Below are 21,823 nucleotides of genomic sequence, written 5' to 3' on the forward strand. Positions count from 1 at the left end.
GACAGGAGTGTACTGGAAAGGGAGACAGGTGCGTACTGGAAAGGGAGTAGGTGCGTACTGGAAAGGGAGACAGGGGTGGACTGGAAAGGGAGCCAGAAGTGTACTGGAAAGGGAGACAGGAGTGTACTGGAAAGGGAACCAGGTGCGTACTGGAAAGGGAGACAGGAGTGTACTGGAAAGGGAGCCGGAAGTGTACTGGAAAGGGAGCCAGAAGTGTACTGGAAAGAGAGACAGGAGTGTACTGGAAAGGGAGAGAGAAGTGTACTGGAAAGGGTGCCAGGTGCGTACTGGAAAGGGAGCCAGGTGTGTACTGGAAAGGTAGACATGAGTCTACTGGAAAGGGAGCCAGGTGTGTACTGGAAAGGGAGACAGGAGTGTACTGGAAAGGGAGACAGGTGCGTACTGGAAAGGGAGTAGGTGCGTACTGGAAAGGGAGACAGGGGTGGACTGGAAAGGGAGCCAGAAGTGTACTGGAAAGGGAGACAGGAGTGTACTGGAAAGGGAGACAGGAGTGTACTGGAAAGGGAGCCAGGTGTGTACTGGAAAGGGAGCCAGGTGTGTACTGGAAAGGGAGACAGCTATGTGCCAGTGACTCCCTGTCAGTATCTGAGTGCCGCTAGCAGACCGGATTACTGTACTTGTGCACTACAATAACTGTTTCTCTTTCTGTTGATTTGTCTTCATCATGAAATTTTGGCCGGTTTGGCTCTCCAAGGGTATATTTACTAAATTGGGGTTTATAGAAGTGGAGATGTTGCCCATAGCAACCAATCAGATTCTACTTCGCATTTATCTAGCACCTTCTAGCAACATCTCCACTTCTACAAACCAGCACTTTAGTAATATAGCCCTAGATGTCAGTTTGTTGTAACCAGTCATGATGCAGTAGGAGACACCGCTGTGAGTCACTGTGGTGACTACACGGGTACGCTGGGTGTTAGGTAGTGTACACGGGTACGCTGGGCGTTAGGTAGTGTACACGGTTACGCTGGGCGTTAGGTAGTGTACACAGATACGCTGGGTGTTAGGTAGTGTACACGGTTACGCTGGGTGTTAGGTAGTGTACACGGGTACGCTGGGTGTTAGGTAGTGTACACGGATACGCTGGGTGTTAGATAGTGTACACAGATACGCTGGGTGTTAGGTAGTGTACACGGGTACGCTGGGCGTTAGGTAGTGTACACAGATAAGCTGGGTGTTAGGTAGTGTACACGGGTACGCTGGGTGTTAGGTAGTGTACACGGGTACGCTGGGTGTTAGGTAGTGTACACGGGTACGCTGGGTGTTAGGTAGTGTACACGGGTACGCTGGGCTTTAGGTAGTGTACACGGGTACGCTGGGTGTTAGGTAGTGTACACGGGTACGCTGGGTGTTATATAGTGTACACAGATACGCTGGGTGTTAGGTAGTGTACACGGGTACGCTGGGCGTTAGGTAGTGTACATGGGTACGCTGGGTGTTAGGTAGTGTACACGGGTACGCTGGGTGTTAGGTAGTGTACACAGATACGCTGGGTGTTAGGTAGTGTACATGGGTACGCTGGGTGTTAGGTAGTGTACACAGATACGCTGGGTGTTAGGTAGTGTACACGGATACGCTGGGTGTTAGGTAGTGTACACGGGTACGCTGGGCGTTAGGTAGTGTACATGGGTACGCTGGGTGTTAGGTAGTGTACACAGATACGCTGGGTGTTAGGTAGTGTACATGGGTACGCTGGGTGTTAGGTAGTGTACACAGATACGCTGGGTGTTAGGTAGTGTACACGGGTACGCTGGGTGTTAGGTAGTGTACACGGGTACGCTGGGCGTTAGGTAGTGTACATGGGTACGCTGGGTGTTAGGTAGTGTACACGGGTACGCTGGGTGTTAGGTAGTGTACACAGATACGCTGGGTGTTAGGTAGTGTACACGGGTACGCTGGGTGTTAAGTAGTGTACACGGGTACGCTGGGTGTTAGGTAGTGTACACGGGTACGCTGGGTGTTAGGTAGAGTACACGGATACGCTGGGTGTTAGATAGTGTACACGGGTACGCTGGGTGTTAGGTAGTGTACACGGGTACGCTGGGTGTTATATAGTGTACACAGATAAGCTGGGTGTTAGGTAGTGTACACGGGTACGCTGGGTGTTAGGTAGTGTACACGGGTACGCTGGGTGTTAGGTAGTGTACACGGGTACGCTGGGCGTTAGGTAGTGTACACAGATAAGCTGGGTGTTAGGTAGTGTACACGGGTACGCTGGGTGTTAGGTAGTGTACACGGGTACGCTGGGTGTTAGGTAGTGTACACGGGTACGCTGGGTGTTAGGTAGTGTACACGGGTACGCTGGGTGTTAGGTAGTGTACACGGGTATGCTGGGTGTTAGGTAGTGTACACGGGTACGCTGGGCTTTAGGTAGTGTACACGGGTACGCTGGGTGTTAGGTAGTGTACACGGGTACGCTGGGCTTTAGGTAGTGTACACGGATACGCTGGGTGTTAGGTAGTGTACACGGGTACGCTGGGTGTTATATAGTGTACACAGATACGCTGGGTGTTAGGTAGTGTACACGGATACGCTGGGTGTTAGGTAGTGTACATGGGTACGCTGGGTGTTAGGTAGTGTACACGGGTACGCTGGGTGTTAGGTAGTGTACACAGATACGCTGGGTGTTAGGTAGTGTACACGGGTACGCTGGGTGTTAGGTAGTGTACACGGGTACGCTGGGTGTTAGGTAGAGTACACGGATACGGTGGGTGTTAGATAGTGTACACAGATACGCTGGGCGTTAGGTAGTGTACACGGGTACGCTGGGCGTTAGGTAGTGTACACAGATACGCTGGGTGTTAGGTAGTGTACACGGGTACGCTGGGTGTTAGGTAGTGTACACGGGTACGCTGGGTGTTAGGTAGTGTACACGGGTACGCTTGGCGTTAGGTAGTGTACACGGATATGCTGGGTGTTAGGTAGTGTACACGGGTACGCTGGGTGGAAGGTAGTGTACACGGGTACGCTGGGTGTTAGGTAGTGTACACGGGTACGCTGGGTGTTAGATAGTGTACACAGATACGCTGGGTGTTAGGTAGTGTACACGGGTACGCTGGGTGTTAGATAGTGTACACAGATACGCTGGGTGTTAGGTAGTGTACACGGGTACGCTGGGTGTTAGGTAGTGTACACGGGTACGCTGGGTGTTAGGTAGTGTACACGGGTACGCTGGGTGTTAGGTAGTGTACACGGGTACGCTGGGTGTTAGATAGTGTACACAGATACGCTGGGTGTTAGGTAGTGTACACGGGTACGCTGGGTGTTAGGTAGGGTATGCTGGGTATTTGGGAGAGGCACACTGGTGGCTGGATGGCCTGGCAGGAGAGTGTACGCTGGGTATTTGGGGGAGGCACACTGATGGCTGCATGGCCTGGCAGGAAAGTCTATGCTGGGTATTTGGGGGTTGTACACTGGTGGCTGGATGGTCTGGCAGGAGAGTGTACGCTGGGTATTTGGGGGATGCACACTGGTGGCTGGATGGCCTGGCAGGAAACTGTACGCTAGGTATTTGGGGGAGGCACACTGGTGGCTGGATGGCCTGGCAGGAGAGTGTACGCTGGGTATATGGGGGAGGCACACTGGTGGCTGGATGGCCTGGCAGGAAAGTGTACTCTGGGTATTTGGAGGAGGCACACTGATAGCTGCATGGCCTGGCAGGAAAGTGTACTCTGGGTATTTGGAGGAGGCACACTGGTGGCTGCATGGCCTGGCAGGAGAATGTATGCTGGGTATTTGGGAGAGGCGCACTGATGGCTGGATGGTCTGGCAGGAGAGTGTACAGTGGGTATTTGGGGGAGGCACACTGGTGGCTGGATGGCCTGACAGGAAAGTGTATGCTGGGTATTTGGGGGAGGCACACTGGTGGCTGGATGGCCTGGCAGGAGAGTGTACGCTGGGTATTTGGGGGAGGCACACTGGTGGCTGGATGGCCTTGCAGGAGAGTGTACGCTGGGTATTTGGGGAAGGCACACTGGTGGCTGGATGGCCTGACAGGAAAGTGTATGCTGGGTATTTGGGGGAGGCACACTGGTGGCTGCATGGCCTGGCAGGAGAGTGTACGCTGGGTATTTGGGGGAGGCACACTGGTGGCTGCATGGCCTGGCAGGAAAGTACGCTGGGTATTTGGGGGAGGCACACTGATGGCTGCATGGCCTGGCAGGAGAGTGTATGCTGGGTATTTGGGGGTTGCACACTGGTGGCTGGATGGCCTGGCAGGAGAGTGTACGCTGGGTATATGGGAGAGGCACACTGGTGGCTGGATGGCCTTGCAGGAGAGTGTACGCTGGGTATTTGGGGGAGGCACACTGATGGCTGCATGGCCTGGCAGGAGAGTGTATGCTGGGTATTTGGGGGTTGCACACTGGTGGCTGGATGGCCTGGCAGGATAGTGTACGCTGGGTATTTGGGGGTTGCACACTGGTGGCTGGACGGCCTGGCAGGAAAGTGTACGCTGGATATTTGGGGGAGGCACACTGGTGGCTGGATGGCCTGGCAGGAGAGTGTACGCTGGGTATTTGGGGGAGGCACACTGGTGGCTGCATGGCCTGGCAGGAGAGTGTGCGCTGGGTATTTGGGAGAGGCACACTGGTGGCTGGATGGCCTGGCAGGAGAGTGTACACAGGGTATATGGGAGAGGCACACTGGTGGCTGCATGGCCTGGCAGGAGTGTGTACTCTGGGTATTTGGGAGAGGCACACTGGTGGCTGGAAGGCCTGGCAGGAAAGTACGCTGGGTATTTGGGGGATGGGACACTGGTGGCTGGATGGCCTGGTGAGGCACACTGGATGGCCTGGAGAGGCACACTGGTGGCTGCATGGCCTGGCAGGAAAGTGTACGCTGGGTATTTGGGGGATGTACACTGTTGGCTGGATGGCCTGGCAGGAAAGTGTACGCTGGGTATTTGGGGGATGCACACTGGTGGCTGGATGGCCTGGCAGGAGAGTGTACGCTGGGTATTTGGGGAAGGCACACTGGTGGCTGCATGGCCTGGCAGGAGAGTGTACGCTGGGTATTTGGGGGAGGCACACTGGTGGCTGGATGGCCTGGCAGGAGAGTACGCTGGGTATTTGGGAGAGGCACACTGGTGGCTGCATGGCCTGGCAGGAAAGTGTACGCTGGGTATTTGGGGGAGGCACACTGGTGGCTGGATGGCCTGGCAGGAGAGTGTACGCTGGGTATTTGGGAGAGGCACACTGGTGGCTGCATGGCCTGGCAGGAAAGTGTACGCTGGGTATTTGGGGGATGCACACTGGTGGCTGGATGGCCTGGCAGGAGAGTGTACGCTGGGTATTTGGGAGAGGCACACTGGTGGCTGGACGGCCTGGCAGGAGAGTGTACGCTGGGTATTTGGGGGTTGCACAATGGTGGCTGCATGGCCTGGCAGGAGAGTGTACGCTGGGTATTTGGGGGTTGTACACTGGTTGCTGGATGGTCTGGCGGGAAAGTGTATGCTGGGTATTTGGGGGTTGCACACTGGTGGCTGGATGGCCTGGCAGGATAGTGTACGCTGGGTATTTGGGGGTTGCACACTGGTGGCTGGACGGCCTGGCAGGAAAGTGTACGCTGGGTATTTGGGGGAGGCACACTGGTGGCTGGATGGCCTGGCAGGAGAGTGTACGCTGGGTATTTGGGGGAGGCACACTGGTGGCTGCATGGCCTGGCAGGAGAGTGTGCGCTGGGTATTTGGGAGAGGCACACTGGTGGCTGGATGGCCTGGCAGGAGAGTGTACACAGGGTATATGGGAGAGGCACACTGGTGGCTGCATGGCCTGGCTGGAGTGTGTACTCTGGGTATTTGGGAGAGGAACACTGGTGGCTGGAAGGCCTGGCAGGAAAGTACGCTGGGTATTTGGGGGATGGGACACTGGTGGCTGGATGGCCTGGTGAGGCACACTGGATGGCCTGGAGAGGCACACTGGTGGCTGCATGGCCTGGCAGGAAAGTGTACGCTGGGTATTTGGGGGATGTACACTGTTGGCTGGATGGCCTGGCAGGAAAGTGTACGCTGGGTATTTGGGGGATGCACACTGGTGGCTGGATGGCCTGGCAGGAGAGTGTACGCTGGGTATTTGGGAGAGGCATATTCGTGGCTGGATGGCCTGGCAGGAGAGTGTACGCTGAGTATTTGGGGGATGCACACTGGTGGCTGGATGGCCTGGCAGGAGAGTGTACGCTGGGTATTTGGGGGATGCACACTGGTGGCTGGATGGCCTGGCAGGAGAGTGTACGCTGGGTATTTGGGGAAGGCACACTGGTGGCTGCATGGCCTGGCAGGAGAGTGTACGCTGGGTATTTGGGGGAGGCACACTGGTGGCTGGATGGCCTGGCAGGAGAGTACGCTGGGTATTTGGGAGAGGCACACTGGTGGCTGCATGGCCTGGCAGGAAAGTGTACGCTGGGTATTTGGGGGAGGCACACTGGTGGCTGGATGGCCTGGCAGGAGAGTGTACGCTGGGTATTTGGGAGAGGCACACTGGTGGCTGCATGGCCTGGCAGGAAAGTGTACGCTGGGTATTTGGGGGATGCACACTGGTGGCTGGATGGCCTGGCAGGAGAGTGTACGCTGGGTATTTGGGAGAGGCACACTGGTGGCTGGACGGCCTGGCAGGAGAGTGTACGCTGGGTATTTGGGGGTTGCACAATGGTGGCTGCATGGCCTGGCAGGAGAGTGTACGCTGGGTATTTGGGGGTTGTACACTGGTTGCTTTATGGTCTGGCGGGAAAGTGTATGCTGGGTATTTGGGGGTTGCACACTGGTGGCTGGATGGCCTGGCAGGATAGTGTACGCTGGGTATTTGGGGGTTGCACACTGGTGGCTGGACGGCCTGGTAGGAAAGTGTACGCTGGGTATTTGGGGGAGGCACACTGGTGGCTGGATGGCCTGGCAGGAGAGTGTACGCTGGGTATTTGGGGGAGGCACACTGGTGGCTGCATGGCCTGGCAGGAGAGTGTGCGCTGGGTATTTGGGAGAGGCACACTGGTGGCTGGATGGCCTGGCAGGAGAGTGTACACAGGGTATATGGGAGAGGCACACTGGTGGCTGCATGGCCTGGCTGGAGTGTGTACTCTGGGTATTTGGGAGAGGCACACTGGTGGCTGGAAGGCCTGGCAGGAAAGTACGCTGGGTATTTGGGGGATGGGACACTGGTGGCTGGATGGCCTGGTGAGGCACACTGGATGGCCTGGAGAGGCACACTGGTGGCTGCATGGCCTGGCAGGAAAGTGTACGCTGGGTATTTGGGGGATGTACACTGTTGGCTGGATGGCCTGGCAGGAAAGTGTACGCTGGGTATTTGGGAGATGCACACTGGTGGCTGGATGGCCTGGCAGGAGAGTGTACGCTGGGTATTTGGGAGAGGCACATTCGTGGCTGGATGGCCTGGCAGGAGAGTGTACACTGAGTATTTGGGGGATGCACACTGGTGGCTGGATGGCCTGGCAGGAGAGTGTACGCTGGGTATTTGGGGGATGCACACTGGTGGCTGGATGGCCTGGCAGGAGAGTGTACGCTGGGTATATGGGGGAGGCACACTGGTGGCTGGATGGCCTGGCAGGAGAGTGTACGCTGGGTATTTGGGGGAGGCACACTGGTGGCTGGATGGCCTGGCAGGAGAGTACGCTGGGTATTTGGGGGTTGCACAATGGTGGCTGCATGGCCTGGCAGGAGAGTGTACGCTGGGTATTTGGGGGTTGTACACTGGTTGCTGGATGGTCTGGCGGGAAAGTGTATGCTGGGTATTTGGGGGATGCACACTGGTGGCTGGATGGCCTGGTAGGAGAGTGTACTCTGGGTATTTGGGGATTGCACACTGGTGGCTGCATGGCCTGGCAGGAGAGTGTACTCTGGGTATTTGGGGGTTGCACACTGGTGGCTGCATGGCCTGGCAGGAGAGTGTACTCTGGGTATTTGGGGGTTGCACACTGGTGGCTGGAAGGCCTGGCAGGAGAGTGTACTCTGGGTATTTGGGGGAGGTACACTGGTGGCTGGATGGCCTGGCAGGAGAGTGTACGCTGGGTATTTGGGAGAGGCACACTGGTGGCTGCATGACCTGGCAGGAGAGTGTACGCTGGGTGTTTGGGGGTTGCACACTGGTAGCTGGAAGGCCTGGCAGGAAAGTGTACGTTGGGTATTTGGGGGATGCACACTGGTGGCTGGATGGCCTGGCAGGATAGTGTACGCTGGGTATTTGGGAGAGGCACACTGGTGGCTGCATGGCCTGGCAGGAGAGTGTACTCTGGGTATTTGGGGGATGCACACTGGTGGCTGGATGGCCTGGCAGGAGAGTGTATGCTGGGTATTTGGGAGAGGCACACTGGTGGCTGGATGGCCTGGCAGGAGAGTGTACTCTGGGTATTTGGGGGAGGCACACTGGTGGCTAGATGGCCTGGCAGGAGAGTGTATGCTGGGTATATGGGAGAGGCACACTGGTGGCTGGATGGCCTGGCAGGAGAGTGTACGCTGGGTATATGGGGGTTGCACACTGGTGGCTGCATGGCCTGGCAGGAGAGTATACTCTGGGTATTTGGGGGTTGCACACTGGTGGCTGCATGGCCTGGCAGGAGAGTGTATGCTGGGTATTTGGGAGAGGCACACTGGTGGCTGCATGGCCTGGCAGGAGAGTGTACGCTGGGTATTTGGGAGAGGCACACTGGTGGCTGCATGGCCTGGCAGGAGAGTGTATGCTGGGTATTTGGGAGAGGCACACTGGTGGCTGCATGGCCTGGCAGGAGAGTATACTCTGGGTATTTGGGGGTTGCACACTGGTGGCTGCATGGCCTGGCAGGAGAGTGTATGCTGGGTATATGGGAGAGGCACACTGGTGGCTGGATGGCCTGGCAGGAGAGTGTACGCTGGGTATATGGGGGTTGCACACTGGTGGCTGCATGGCCTGGCAGGAGAGTATACTCTGGGTATTTGGGGGTTGCACACTGGTGGCTGGATGGCCTGGCAGGAGAGTGTATGCTGGGTATATGGGAGAGGCACACTGGTGGCTGGATGGCCTGGCAGGAGAGTGTATACTGGGTATATGGGAGAGGCACACTGGTGGCTGGATGGCCTGGCAGGAGAGTGTACGCTGGGTATATGGGGGTTGCACACTGGTGGCTGGGTGGCCTGGCAGGAGAGTGTATGCTGGGTATATGGGAGAGGCACACTGGTGGCTGGATGGCCTGGCAGGAGAGTGTATGCTGGGTATATGGGGGTTGCACACTGGTGGCTGCATGGCCTGGCAGGAGAGTATACTCTGGGTATATGGGGGTTGCACACTGGTGGCTGCATGGCCTGGCAGGAGAGTGTACTCTGGGTATTTGGGGGAGGCACACTAGTGGCTGCATGGCCTGGCAGGAAATGTTACTGAAGGATGGGGAAATAAGAGGAAGTGAGATGTAGAATGTCCTGGTGGAGGATAAGGACATTCCAGGTGAGAGGAGACAGTGACTGATGGAGGCACCAGGAGAGGGGGTAGTGGACGGTACTGTGTGGACAGGGCAGATGATGATGTGAGTAAGATTGATGTGACAGCGATGAGTAAGTGCTGAGAAGTTGGAGCAGGAGAAGAGCAGTAAGTGGGAGGGTGGAACGCGGCTGATGATGATGGATGGAGAATAGACAGGGGGAAGTACAGACAAAGGCCATTCATATTGATTGCCCCACAATGGAAACAATTCATCCTATGCTGGATCCCCATGTACAGACTCTATTATAAATCACGCTAACATTACCGAGGACTCCCAGCACCTGGATCAACACAAGAGGTCAGCGGAGAACGCCTGCCCCGTGGTGTTACCTCCATTACCAGCAACACGTCGTCATGCTACCCCCTGGGCTGGGCGGCCGGCTGGGACCGAGTGTTCATGGACCATGGCAGCCTCTGCCCGCCCCACAGATATACTGTATACTCAGGGATCCGAGGAGCGGCTTCCCCTATTGTGTCATGCATGATGTCATTGCGTGCTAGGTGAGCCAATAAGTGTTTGTACCACGTAACGTAGGCCTCTGATAAGCCACGTCTCATGTTCGTGTCCGCCAGCGAAGACCGTGTGAACGTCCCTCTACCGCCAGCATCAGTAGCTGTATATATAGTAGTACTATGTAGGCGTCGCTGCTCCTGTATACGGCTTGTAGATTAATACGTATTCAGCAGGGCGCTAAGTGAATCAGCATTTTGCACCTTGGCACAGATCATCATTACAGCTTTCTCTTACATGGTTTGTATGATCTGCTGGAGTATGTCCTACACTCCTGACTCGTGCGCTTATCCTGCCATCTTGTGGACCAGCGAGGAACTGTTATACAGTATGTTTGGGTCGGCACACATTTTGACTTGTGTTGTATAGAAAATGAGTGAATACGTGTTTTTTCAGACTCACAGCGGTGCCTGAAAGTTTATGAACCCTTCTGATTTTTCTAAAACTACCTCAGATTTTCACAAGTCCTAAAAGTAGATAAAGAGAACCACATCAGACCAAAAAGTGTAAACATGCTCATTTTTTGACCGAAAGTAACCTCACCGCTGACCGCAAAGTTCCCACCATTGGATACAATGGAGCGCATAGGCGCTACATTGTATCTCTGCCGTGTGCAGCCTGACAGACACTACAGGAGCACACAGCCAATCAGGAGAGTGCCACGACTTGGCGCTCCCTGATTGGCTGAAGGGACCCTCTTTGACAGGAGTCAGGGGGGGTCCTGGCAGTCGGGGAAAGGGGTCCCATGTGTAAACATGGGACCCCTTTCAGTGCGTGGTCGGGTTTCCGTTTTTTTGTTTTGCCAAGTACGTGGATTATACAAAGAACAGAAGGTACACTGGATTATGTGAGTATAATTTTTTTCACAGGTACCCCTAGGATTCTACATGGAGAAGAGGACCGAGCCTCGTGTGAACATAGGTAAGTATGTATGTTTGGAGGTGTGCATGTATGTAATAAACTTATACTGTCACGGTGTGTGTGTCCTGTTTTTTTGGGGGTATTTTTTTAGTAGTACTACAGGTACCAGCGGGCCCGGTTTCCCCCCGCATGCTGGTACTTGTGGTTCTCCAAGTACCAGCTTGCGGGGAGGCTTGCTGGGACTTGTAGTACTGCTACTAAAAACGATATTCACATTTTTTTCAAAAGGCTATCAGCCCCCCATCCGCCGCCCTTGGATGGGGGGGACAGCCTCGGGTTTCACCCCTGGCCCTTGGGTGGCTGGAAGGGGGGGACCCCTTGATTTAAGGGGTTCCCACTCCTCCAGGGTACCCCGGCCAGGGGTGACTATTTGGGTATGTAATGCCAGGGCCGCAGGGACTTAGATAAAAGTGTCCCCCGGCTGTGGCATTATGTACCTGGCTAGTGGAGCCCGGTGCTGGTTTAAAAAATACGGGGGACCCCTACGCTTTTTGTCCCCCGTATTTTTGGAACCAGGACCAGGCGCAGAGCCCGGTGCTGGTTGATTAAATATGGGGGAACCCCTGACATTTTTTTCCCCATATTTTGTCAACCAGGACCGGCTCAAAGAGCCCGAGGCTGGTTTAGCTTAGGGGGGGGACCCCACGCATTTTTTTTTTAATGATTTGTAACAATGTTATTTTTTATACGAAAGGTGCACAATAAAGCCCTGCACGGATCTCACAGATCCGGCCGAGATTCATTGTGTTAATGTCGGCAGTGTTTTACTATTCACTCCCGTAAAACACTGCCAAAAAATACGAATGACATCGACATCGGAAAACACGAAAATGCAGAATACGACAGCTTAGTAAATTAGTCGTAATAAATTCAAAAAGTTGCAAATTTACACTTGCGATGTCATTCGTGTTTGAACTTTAACCTCATTCTGAAAAATACGAATTTTAGTAAATATACCCCACTGTATTGCGAGCGATGCCATGGGTATGACATATAGTTGTGGCAGATGCCTAGTCCTCCTCAAGATACTGTAGATCCTCAAGAACTGAATATATCCAGGGGCTTTTCCATAACTCTAATAATGCATATTTCTCTATCGTCCTAAGTGGATGCTGGGGTTCCTGAAAGGACCATGGGGAATAGCGGCTCCGCAGGAGACAGGGCACAAAAGTAAAGCTTTTACAGGTCAGGTGGTGTGTACTGGCTCCTCCCCCTATGACCCTCCTCCAGACTCCAGTTAGATTTTTGTGCCCGGCCGAGAAGGGTGCAATTCTAGGTGGCTCTCATAAAGAGCTGCTTAGAGAGTTTAGCTTAGGTTTTTTATTTTACAGTGATTCCTGCTGGCAACAGGATCACTGCAACGAGGGACAGAGGGGAGAAGAAGTGAACTCACCTGCGTGCAGGATGGATTGGCTTCTTGGCTACTGGACATGAAGCTCCAGAGGGACGATCACAGGTACAGCCTGGATGGTCACCGGAGCCACGCCGCCGGCCCCCTCACAGATGCTGAAGCAAGAAGAGGTCCAGAATCGGCGGCTGAAGACTCCTGCAGTCTTCTTAAGGTAGCGCACAGCACTGCAGCTGTGCGCCATTTTCCTCTCAGCACACTTCACACGGCAGTCACTGAGGGTGCAGGGCGCTGGGGGGGGGGGGGGGTGCCCTGGGAGGCAAATGAAAACCTTTAAAAAGGCTAAAAATACCTCACATATAGCCCCAGAGGCTATATGGAGATATTTACCCCTGCCTAAATGTACTAAATAGCGGGAGACGAGCCCGCCGGAAAAGGGGCGGGGCCTATCTCCTCAGCACACGGCGCCATTTTCTGTCACAGCTCCGCTGGTCAGGAAGGCTCCCAGGTCTCTCCCCTGCACTGCACTACAGAAACAGGGTATAACAGAGAGGGGGGGCAAAATAAATGGCAATATATTAATAAAAAAGCAGCTATAAGGGAGCACTTAATCATAAGGCTATCCCTGTCATATATAGCGCTTTTTGGTGTGTGCTGGCAGACTCTCCCTCTGTCTCCCCAAAGGGCTAGTGGGTCCTGTCTTCGTATAGAGCATTCCCTGTGTGTCTGCTGTGTGTCGGTACGTGTGTGTCGACATGTATGAGGACGTTATTGGTGTGGAGGCGGAGCAATTGCCAAATATGAGGATGTCACCTCCTAGGGGGTCGACACCAGAATGGATGCCTTTATTTGTGGAATTACGGGATAGCGTCAACTCGCTTAAGCAGTCGTTTGCCGACATGAGGCGGCCGGACACTCAATTAGTGCCTGTCCAGGCGCCTCAAACACCGTCAGGGGCTGTAAAACGCCCCTTGCCTCAGTCGGTCGACACAGACACAGGCACTGATTCCGGTGGTGAAGGTGACGAATCAACCGTATTTTCCAGTAGGGCCACACGTTATATGATTTTGGCAATAAAGGAGATGTTACATTTAGCTGATACTACAGGTACCACTAAACAGGGTATTATGTGGGGTGTGAAAAAACTACCAGTAGTTTTTACCGAATCAGAAGAATTAAATGACGTGTGTGATGAAGCGTGGGGTGCCCCGATAAAAAACTGCTAATTTCAAAGAAGTTATTGGCTTTATACCCTTTCCCGCCAGAGGTTAGGGAGCGCTGGGAAACACCTCCTAGGGTGGACAAAGCGCTAACACGCTTATCAAAACAAGTGGCGTTACCCTCTCCTGAGACGGCCGCACTTAAAGATCCATCAGATAGGAGGATGGAAAATATCCAAAAAGGTATATACACACATGCAGGTGTTATACTACGACCAGCTATTGCGACTGCCTGGATGTGCAGTGCTGGGGTAGTTTGGTCAGAGTCCCTGATCGAAAATATTGATACCCTGGACAGGGACAATATTTTACTGTCGTTAGAACAAATAAAGGATGCATTTCTTTATATGCGTGATGCACAGAGAGATATCTGCACACTGGCATCACGGGTAAGTGCTATGTCCATTTCGGCCAGAAGAGCTTTATGGACACGACAGTGGACAGGCGATGCGTAGAGGAGTTATTTGGGGTCGGTCTATCGGATTTGGTGGCCACGGCTACGGCCGGGAAATCCACCTTTCTACCTCATGTCACTCCCCAACAGAAAAAGGCACCGACCTTTCAACCGCAGCTCTTTCGTTCCTTTAAAAATAAGAGAGCAAAGGGCTATTCATATCTGCCACGAGGCAGAGGACGAGGGAAGAGACAGCAACAGGCAGCTCCTTCCCAGGAACAGAAGCCCTCCCCGGCTTCTACAAAAGCCTCAGCATGACGCTGGGGCTTCGCAAGCGGACTCGGGGGCGGTAGGCGGTCGTCTCAAGAATTACAGCGCGCAGTGGGCTCACTCGCAGGTAAATCCCTGGATCCTGCAGATAATATCTCAGGGGTACAGGTTGAAATTAGAGACAGAGCCACCTCGCCGTTTCCTGAAGTCTGCTTTACCAACGTCCCCCTCAGAAAGGGAGACGGTTTTGGAAGCCATTCACAAGCTGTATTCTCAGCAGGTGATAGTCAAGGTACCTCTTCTACAACAAGGGAAGGGGTATTATTCCACTCTTTTTGTGGTACCGAAGCCAGATGGCTCGGTAAGGCCTATTCTAAATCTGAAGTCCTTGAACCTGTACAAAAAGAAGTTCAAGTTCAAGATGGAGTCACTCAGAGCAGTGATAGCGAACCTGGAAGAAGGGGACTTTATGGTATCCTTGGACATCAAGGATGCGTATCTCCACGTTCCAATTACCCCTCACACCAGGGGTACCTCAGGTTCGTTTTACAAAACTGTCACTATCAGTTTCAGACGCTGCCGTTTGGACCACAACCAGGAAGCGACTTTAAGGAGGACCGAACCATTCCCCAAGCCTGTCCAGACAATCTTCTCAACGCTCAGATTTCCAACGGCAAACACCACTTAAAGGACAGCACTTAACCGTAACGCATGAGGAGCTCACCATCATCAATTTTGGAGCACTACATCCTCTAACGGTAACTAGTCCATTAATTTGGACCCTGCCTATATTCTGAGACTATTTCTAGCTGGACTATATTACAGGGGAAATACATCAGGAACGGTCACTGCATTCATCTCCAGAAAGTCCGAATTCCTACCTGGCCAACTGGGTGGTCCCATAGGATGTTAGTTCACATTTTAGCACTTGCATTTTTTAAAAGTTCATTTATGTGCATATTTTATTGATATTTACCAATTGTACAATTTTAGGAATAAATTGTTATATTTTATTACTAGTGTTGTATTCATCAAATCCAGCGCAGTCACACACTCCTTTTTCCTATTTTTTGTAAACGCAACGGGAGTGACTCTCCCTTTTTCTTGTGACTGCAGCTCGGCGAAGCATCTCACACCCTAAGCGCCCAAGTACCTTCGGGTATATCTATTTCTCCTGGGAAAAAATGGTAGCTTCTTACGAAGCAATCCCTTTCGGCAGATTCCATGCAAAGGGATCTGTTGGACAAATGGTCAGGGTCGCATCTTCAGATGCACCTGCGGATAACCCTGTCGCCGAGGACAAGGGTATCCCTTCTGTGGTGGTTGCAGGAGGCTCATCTATTGGAGGGCCGCAGATTCGGCATGCAGGATTGGATCCTGGTGACCACGGATGCCAGCCTGAGAGGCTGGGGAGCAGTCACACAGGGAAGAAATTTCCAGGGAGTGTGGTCGAGCCTGAAAAAGTCTCTTCACATAAGCATTCTGGAACTAAGAGCAATCTACAATGCTCTAAGCCAGGCGGAACCTCTGCTTCAAGGAAGACCGGTGTTGATCCAGTCGGACAACATCACGGCAGTCGCCCATGTAAACAGACAGGGCGGCACAAGAAGCAGGAGGGCAATGGCAGAAGCTGCCAGGATCCTTCGCTGGGCGGAGAATCACGTGATAGCACTGTCAGCAGTATTCATCCCGGGCGTGGACAACTGGGAAGCAGACTTCCTCAGCAGACACGACCTTCACCCGGGAGAGTGGGGACTTCATCCAGAAGTTTTCCACATGCTATTAAACCGTTGGGTAAAACCAATGGTGGACAGGATGGCGTCTCGCCTCAACAATACACTGGACAGGTATTGCGCCAGGTCAAGAGATCCGCAGGCAATAGCTGTGGACGCGCTGGTAACACCTTGGGTGTACCAGTCGGTATATGTGTTTCCTCCTCTGCCTCTCATACCAAAGGTATTGAGGATTATACGGCAAAGAGGAGTAAGACTAGTGGCTCCGGATTGGCCAAGAAGGACTTGGTACCCGGAACTTCAAGAGATGGTCACGGACGATCCGTGGCCTCTACTTCTGAGAAGGGACCTGCTTCAGCAGGGTCTTTGTCTTTTTCAAGACTTACCGCGGCTGCGTTTGACGGCATGGCGTTTGAATGCCAGATCCTAAAAGGAAAAGGCATTCCAGAAGAAGTCATTCCTACCTTGATAAAGGCAAGGAAGGAAGTCACCGCGAAGCATTATCGCCGTATTTGGCGAAAATATGTTGCGTGGTGCGAGCAGCGGAGTGCTCCGATGGAGGAATTTCAACTGGGTCGTTTTCCTACATTTCCTGCAATCAGGATTGTCTAGGGGTCTCAAATTGGGATCTATTAAGGTTCAAATTTCGGCCCTATCAATATTCTTCCAAAAAGAATTGGCCTCAGTCCCTGAGGTCCAGATTTTTATCAAAGGAGTACTGCATATACAGCCTCCTGTGGTGCCTAAGGTGGCACCGTGGGATCTAAATGTAGTTTTAGATTTCCTCAAATCCAATTGGTTTGAACCACTAAAGAATGTGGATTTGAAATATCTCACATGGAAAGTGACTATGTTACTGGCCCTGGCTTCGGCCGGGAGAGTATCTGCACTGGCGGCTTTGTTTTATAAAAGCCCTTATTTAATTTTCCATTCGACATAGGGCAGAGCTGCGGACGCGTCCGCATTTTCTCCCTAAGGTGGTATCAGCGTTTCACCTGAACCAGCCTATTGTAGTGCCTGCGGCTACAGACGACTTGAAGGACTCCAAGTTGTTGGACGTTGTCAGAGCCTTAAAAATATACATTTAAAGGACGGCTGGAGTCAGAAAATCTGACTCGCTGTTTATACTGTATGCACCCAACAAGTTGGGTGCACCTGCTTCTAAGCAGTCGATTGCTCGTTGGATTTGTAACAAAATTCAACTTGTACATTCTGTGGCAGGCCTGCCACAGCCTAAATCTGTTAAGGCCCATTCCGCAAGGAAGGTGGGCTCATCTTGGGCGGCTGCCCGAGGGGTCTCGGCATTACAACTCTGCCGAGCAGCTACGTGGTCAGGGGAGAACACGTTTGTAAATTTTTACAAATTTGATACCCTGGCAAAGGAGGACCTGGAGTTCTCTCATTCGGTGCTGCAGAGTCATCCGCACTCTCCCGCCCGTTTGGGAGCTTTGGTATAATCCCCATGGTCCTTTCAGGAACCCCAGCATCCACTTAGGACGATAGAGAAAATAAGAATTTACTTACCGATAATTCTATTTCTCGGAGTCCGTAGTGGATGCTGGGCGCCCATCCCAAGTGCGGATTATCTGCAATACTTGTACATAGTTATTGTTAACTAATTCGGGTTATTGTTTAGGAAGCCATCTTTCAGAGGCTCCTCTGTTATCATACTGTTAACTGGGTTTAGATCACAAGTTGTACGGTGTGATTGGTGTGGCTGGTATGAGTCTTACCCGGGATTCAAAATCCTCCCTTATTGTGTACGCTCGTCCGGGCACAGTACCTAACTGGAGTCTGGAGGAGGGTCATAGGGGGAGGAGCCAGTACACACCACCTGACCTGTAAAAGCTTTACTTTTGTGCCCTGTCTCCTGCGGAGCCGCTATTCCCCATGGTCCTTTCAGGAACCCCAGCATCCACTACGGACTCCGAGAAATAGAATTATCGGTAAGTAAATTCTTATTTTCATGTGGCCCAGCTGTGGTATTTGTGACTTTATAACAGGATAGAATAATGAGGACATGCAGCAGCTACCAGAGGAGGTGATACTGCAGTGCTAATAGTGTATGTCTGTCCTAGAAATTAGTTTGGACAAAGAAATACAGTTAATTACAGTAATCTTAGTTTAAGATAAAAAGTTTCATTGCTCATTCCTTTATTACCCATAGGTGATAAAAAGAAGTCAAGGAACTGATTGTGGCACGGTGAGCATGTGTGAGAAAGGTGTATTCACTTTTCCAAGTGTTGCCTCAGTCTTTTCTGGAAGGAGAAAGTTCATGGGGACGAGTATTACCTCGGTGAGTAAGAATGAGTGACAAATGGACAGGCAAATATGAAATATTACCATTAGGAAATTGTACAAACATTGGGGGTAATTCCAAGTTGATCGCAGCAGGAAATTTTTTAGCAGTTGGGCAAAACCATGTGCACTGCAGGGGAGGCAGATATAACATGTGCAGAGAGAGTTAGATTTGGGTGGGTTATTTTATTTCTGTGCAGGGTAAATACTGGCTGCTTTATTTTTACACTGCAAATTAGATTGCAGATTGAACACACCACACCCAAATCTAACTCTCTCTGCACATGTTATATCTGCCTCCCCTGCAGTGCACATGGTTTTGCCCAATTGCTAACAGAATTCCTGCTGCGATCAACTTGGAATTACCCCCTTTGTACATTTACCCCAATGATTTCCAACAGTTACACATCGGCTGTGACTTTATGTGCACCACCGTAAGAGCAAGCGTCTACATGACACATGCCCAACAGTTACACATCGGCTGAGACTTTATGTGCACCACCGTAAGAGCAAGCTTCTACATATGACACATACCCAACAGTTACACCCCTATACTACATACCAGTTCATACCCCTATACTACAACTAGTCCCAGAGCCTTCATACCCCTATAATACAACTAGTCGCAGAGCCTTCATACCCCTATACTACTACTAGTCGCAGAGCCTTCATACCCCTATACTACAACTAGTAGCAGAGCCTACGTATCCCTATACTACAACTAGTCGCAGAGCATACGTATCCATATACTACAACTAGTCGCAGAGCCTACGTATCCCTATACTACAACTAGTCGCAGAGCCTACGTATCCCTATACTACAACTAGTCGCAGAGCCTTCATACCCCTATACTGCAACTAGTCGCAGAGCCCTCATACCCCTATCCTACAACTAGTCGCAGAGCCTTCATATCCCTATACTACAACTAGTCGCAGAGCCTTCATACCCCTATACTACAACTAGTCGCAGAGTCTTCATATCTCTATACTACAACTGGTCACAGAGCCTTCATACCCCTATACTACAACTCGTTGCAGAGCCTACGTATCCCTATACTACAACTAGTCGCAGAGCCTTCATACCCCTATACTACAACTATACTATACTACAACTAGTCGCAGAGCCTTCATACCCCTATACTACAACTATACTATACTATAACTAGTCGCAATGCCTTCATACCCCTATACTACAACTAGTACAGAGCCTACGTATCCCTATACTACAACTAGTCGCAGAGCCTTCATATCCCTATACTACAACTGGTCACAGAGCCTACGTATCCCTATACTACAACTAGTCGCAGAGCCTTCATATCCCTATACTACAACTGGTCACAGAGCCTACGTATCCCTATACTACAACTAGTCGCAGAGCCTTCATATCCCTATACTACAACTGGTCACAGAGCCTACGTATCCCTATACTACTACTAGTTGCAGAGCCTACGTATCCCTATACTACAACTAGTCGCAGAGCCTTCATAGCCGTATACTACAACTATACTATACTACAACTAGTCGCAGTGCCTTCATACCCCTATACTACAACTAGTCGCAGAGCCTTCATACCCCTATACTACAACTAGTCGCAGAGCCTTCATATCCCTATACTACAACTAGTCGCAGAGCCTTCATACCCCTATACTACAACTATACTATACTACAACTAGTCGCAGAGCCTTCATACCCCTATACTACAACTATACTATAATACAACTAATCGCAGTGCCTTTATACCCCTATACTACAACTATACTATACTACAACTAGTCGCAGAGCCTTCATACCCCTATACTACAACTAGTCGCAGAGCCTTCATACCCCTATACTACAACTAGTCGCAGAGCCTTCATACCCCTATACTACAACTAGTCGCAGAGCCTTCATACCCCTATACTACAACTGGTCGCAGTGCCTTCATACCCCTATACTACAACTATACTATACTACAACTAGTTGCAGAGCCTTCATACCCCTATACTACAACTAGTCGCAGAGCCTTCATACCCCTATACTACAACTATACTATACTACAACTAGTCGCAGAGCCTTCATACCCCTATACTACAACTATACTATACTACAACTAGTCGCAGAGCCTTCATACCCCTATACTACAACTAGTCGTAGAGCCTTCATACCCCTATACTACAACTAGTCGCAGAGCCTTCATACCCCTATACTACAACTAGTCGCAGAGCCTTCATACCCCTATACTACAACTATACTATACTACAACTAGTCGCAGTGCCTTCATACCCCTATACTACAACTATACTATACTACAACTAGTCGCAGTGCCTTCATACCCCTATACTACAACTAGTCGCAGAGCCTTCATACCCCTATACTACAACTAGTCGCAGAGCCTTCATACCCCTATACTACAACTAGTCGCAGAGCCTTCATACCCCTATACTACAACTAGTCGCAGAGCCTTCATACCCCTATACTACAACTAGTCGCAGAGCCTTCATATCCCTATACTACAACTAGTCGCAGAGCCTTCATATCCCTATACTACAACTAGTCGCAGAGCCTTCATACCCCTATACTACAACTAGTCGCAGAGCCTTCATATCCCTATACTACAACTAGTCGCAGAGCCTTCATATCCCTATACTACAACTAGTCGCAGAGCCTTCATACCCCTATACTACAACTAGTCGCAGAGCCTTCATACCCCTATTCTACAACTAGTCGCAGAGCCTTCATACCCCTATACTACAACTAGTCACAGTGCCTTCATACCCCTATACTACAACTAGTCGCAGAGCCTTCATACCCCTATACTACAACTATACTATACTACAACTAGTCGCAGTGCCTTCATACCCCTATACTACAACTATACTATACTACAACTAGTCGCAGTGCCTTCATACCCCTATACTACAACTAGTCGCAGAGCCTTCATACCCCTATACTACAACTAGTCGCAGAGCCTTCATACCCCTATACTACAACTAGTCGCAGAGCCTTCATACCCCTATACTACAACTAGTCGCAGAGCCTTCATACCCCTATACTACAACTAGTCGCAGAGCCTTCATATCCCTATACTACAACTAGTCGCAGAGCCTTCATATCCCTATACTACAACTAGTCGCAGAGCCTTCATACCCCTATACTACAACTAGTCGCAGAGCCTTCATATCCCTATACTACAACTAGTCGCAGAGCCTTCATATCCCTATACTACAACTAGTCGCAGAGCCTTCATACCCCTATACTACAACTAGTCGCAGAGCCTTCATACCCCTATTCTACAACTAGTCGCAGAGCCTTCATACCCCTATACTACAACTAGTCACAGTGCCTTCATACCCCTATACTACAACTAGTCGCAGAGCCTTCATATCCCTATACTACAACTAGTCGCAGAGCCTTCATACCCCTATACTACAACTATACTATGCTACAACTAGTCGCAGAGCCTTCATACCCCTATACTACAACTAGTCGCAGTGCCTTCATACCCCTATACTACAACTAGTCGCAGAGCCTTCATACCCCTATACTACAACTAGTCGCAGAGCCTTCATACCCCTATACTACAACTAGTCACAGTGCCTTCATACCCCTATACTACAACTAGTCACAGTGCCTTCATACCCCTATACTACAACTAGTCACAGTGCCTTCAT

The 21,823-nt window shown here is 51.3% G+C and overlaps 1 long non-coding RNA gene across 1 annotated transcript in view; it reads left to right on the top strand.

The window, feature by feature from the left end:
- LOC134958670 (uncharacterized) overlaps nt 1-21,823 on the top strand; it is a 358,801-nt gene that overhangs the window by 153,533 nt on the left and 183,445 nt on the right. Inside the window, exon 2 of the long non-coding RNA XR_010187089.1 lies at nt 18,044-18,172. This is a non-coding gene — a long non-coding RNA (uncharacterized LOC134958670). The remainder of the gene's footprint in view (nt 1-18,043; nt 18,173-21,823) is intronic.

This window comes from Pseudophryne corroboree, chromosome 9 (assembly GCF_028390025.1).
Source record: "Pseudophryne corroboree isolate aPseCor3 chromosome 9, aPseCor3.hap2, whole genome shotgun sequence".
In the NCBI taxonomy this organism is placed as follows: domain Eukaryota; kingdom Metazoa; phylum Chordata; class Amphibia; order Anura; family Myobatrachidae; genus Pseudophryne; species Pseudophryne corroboree.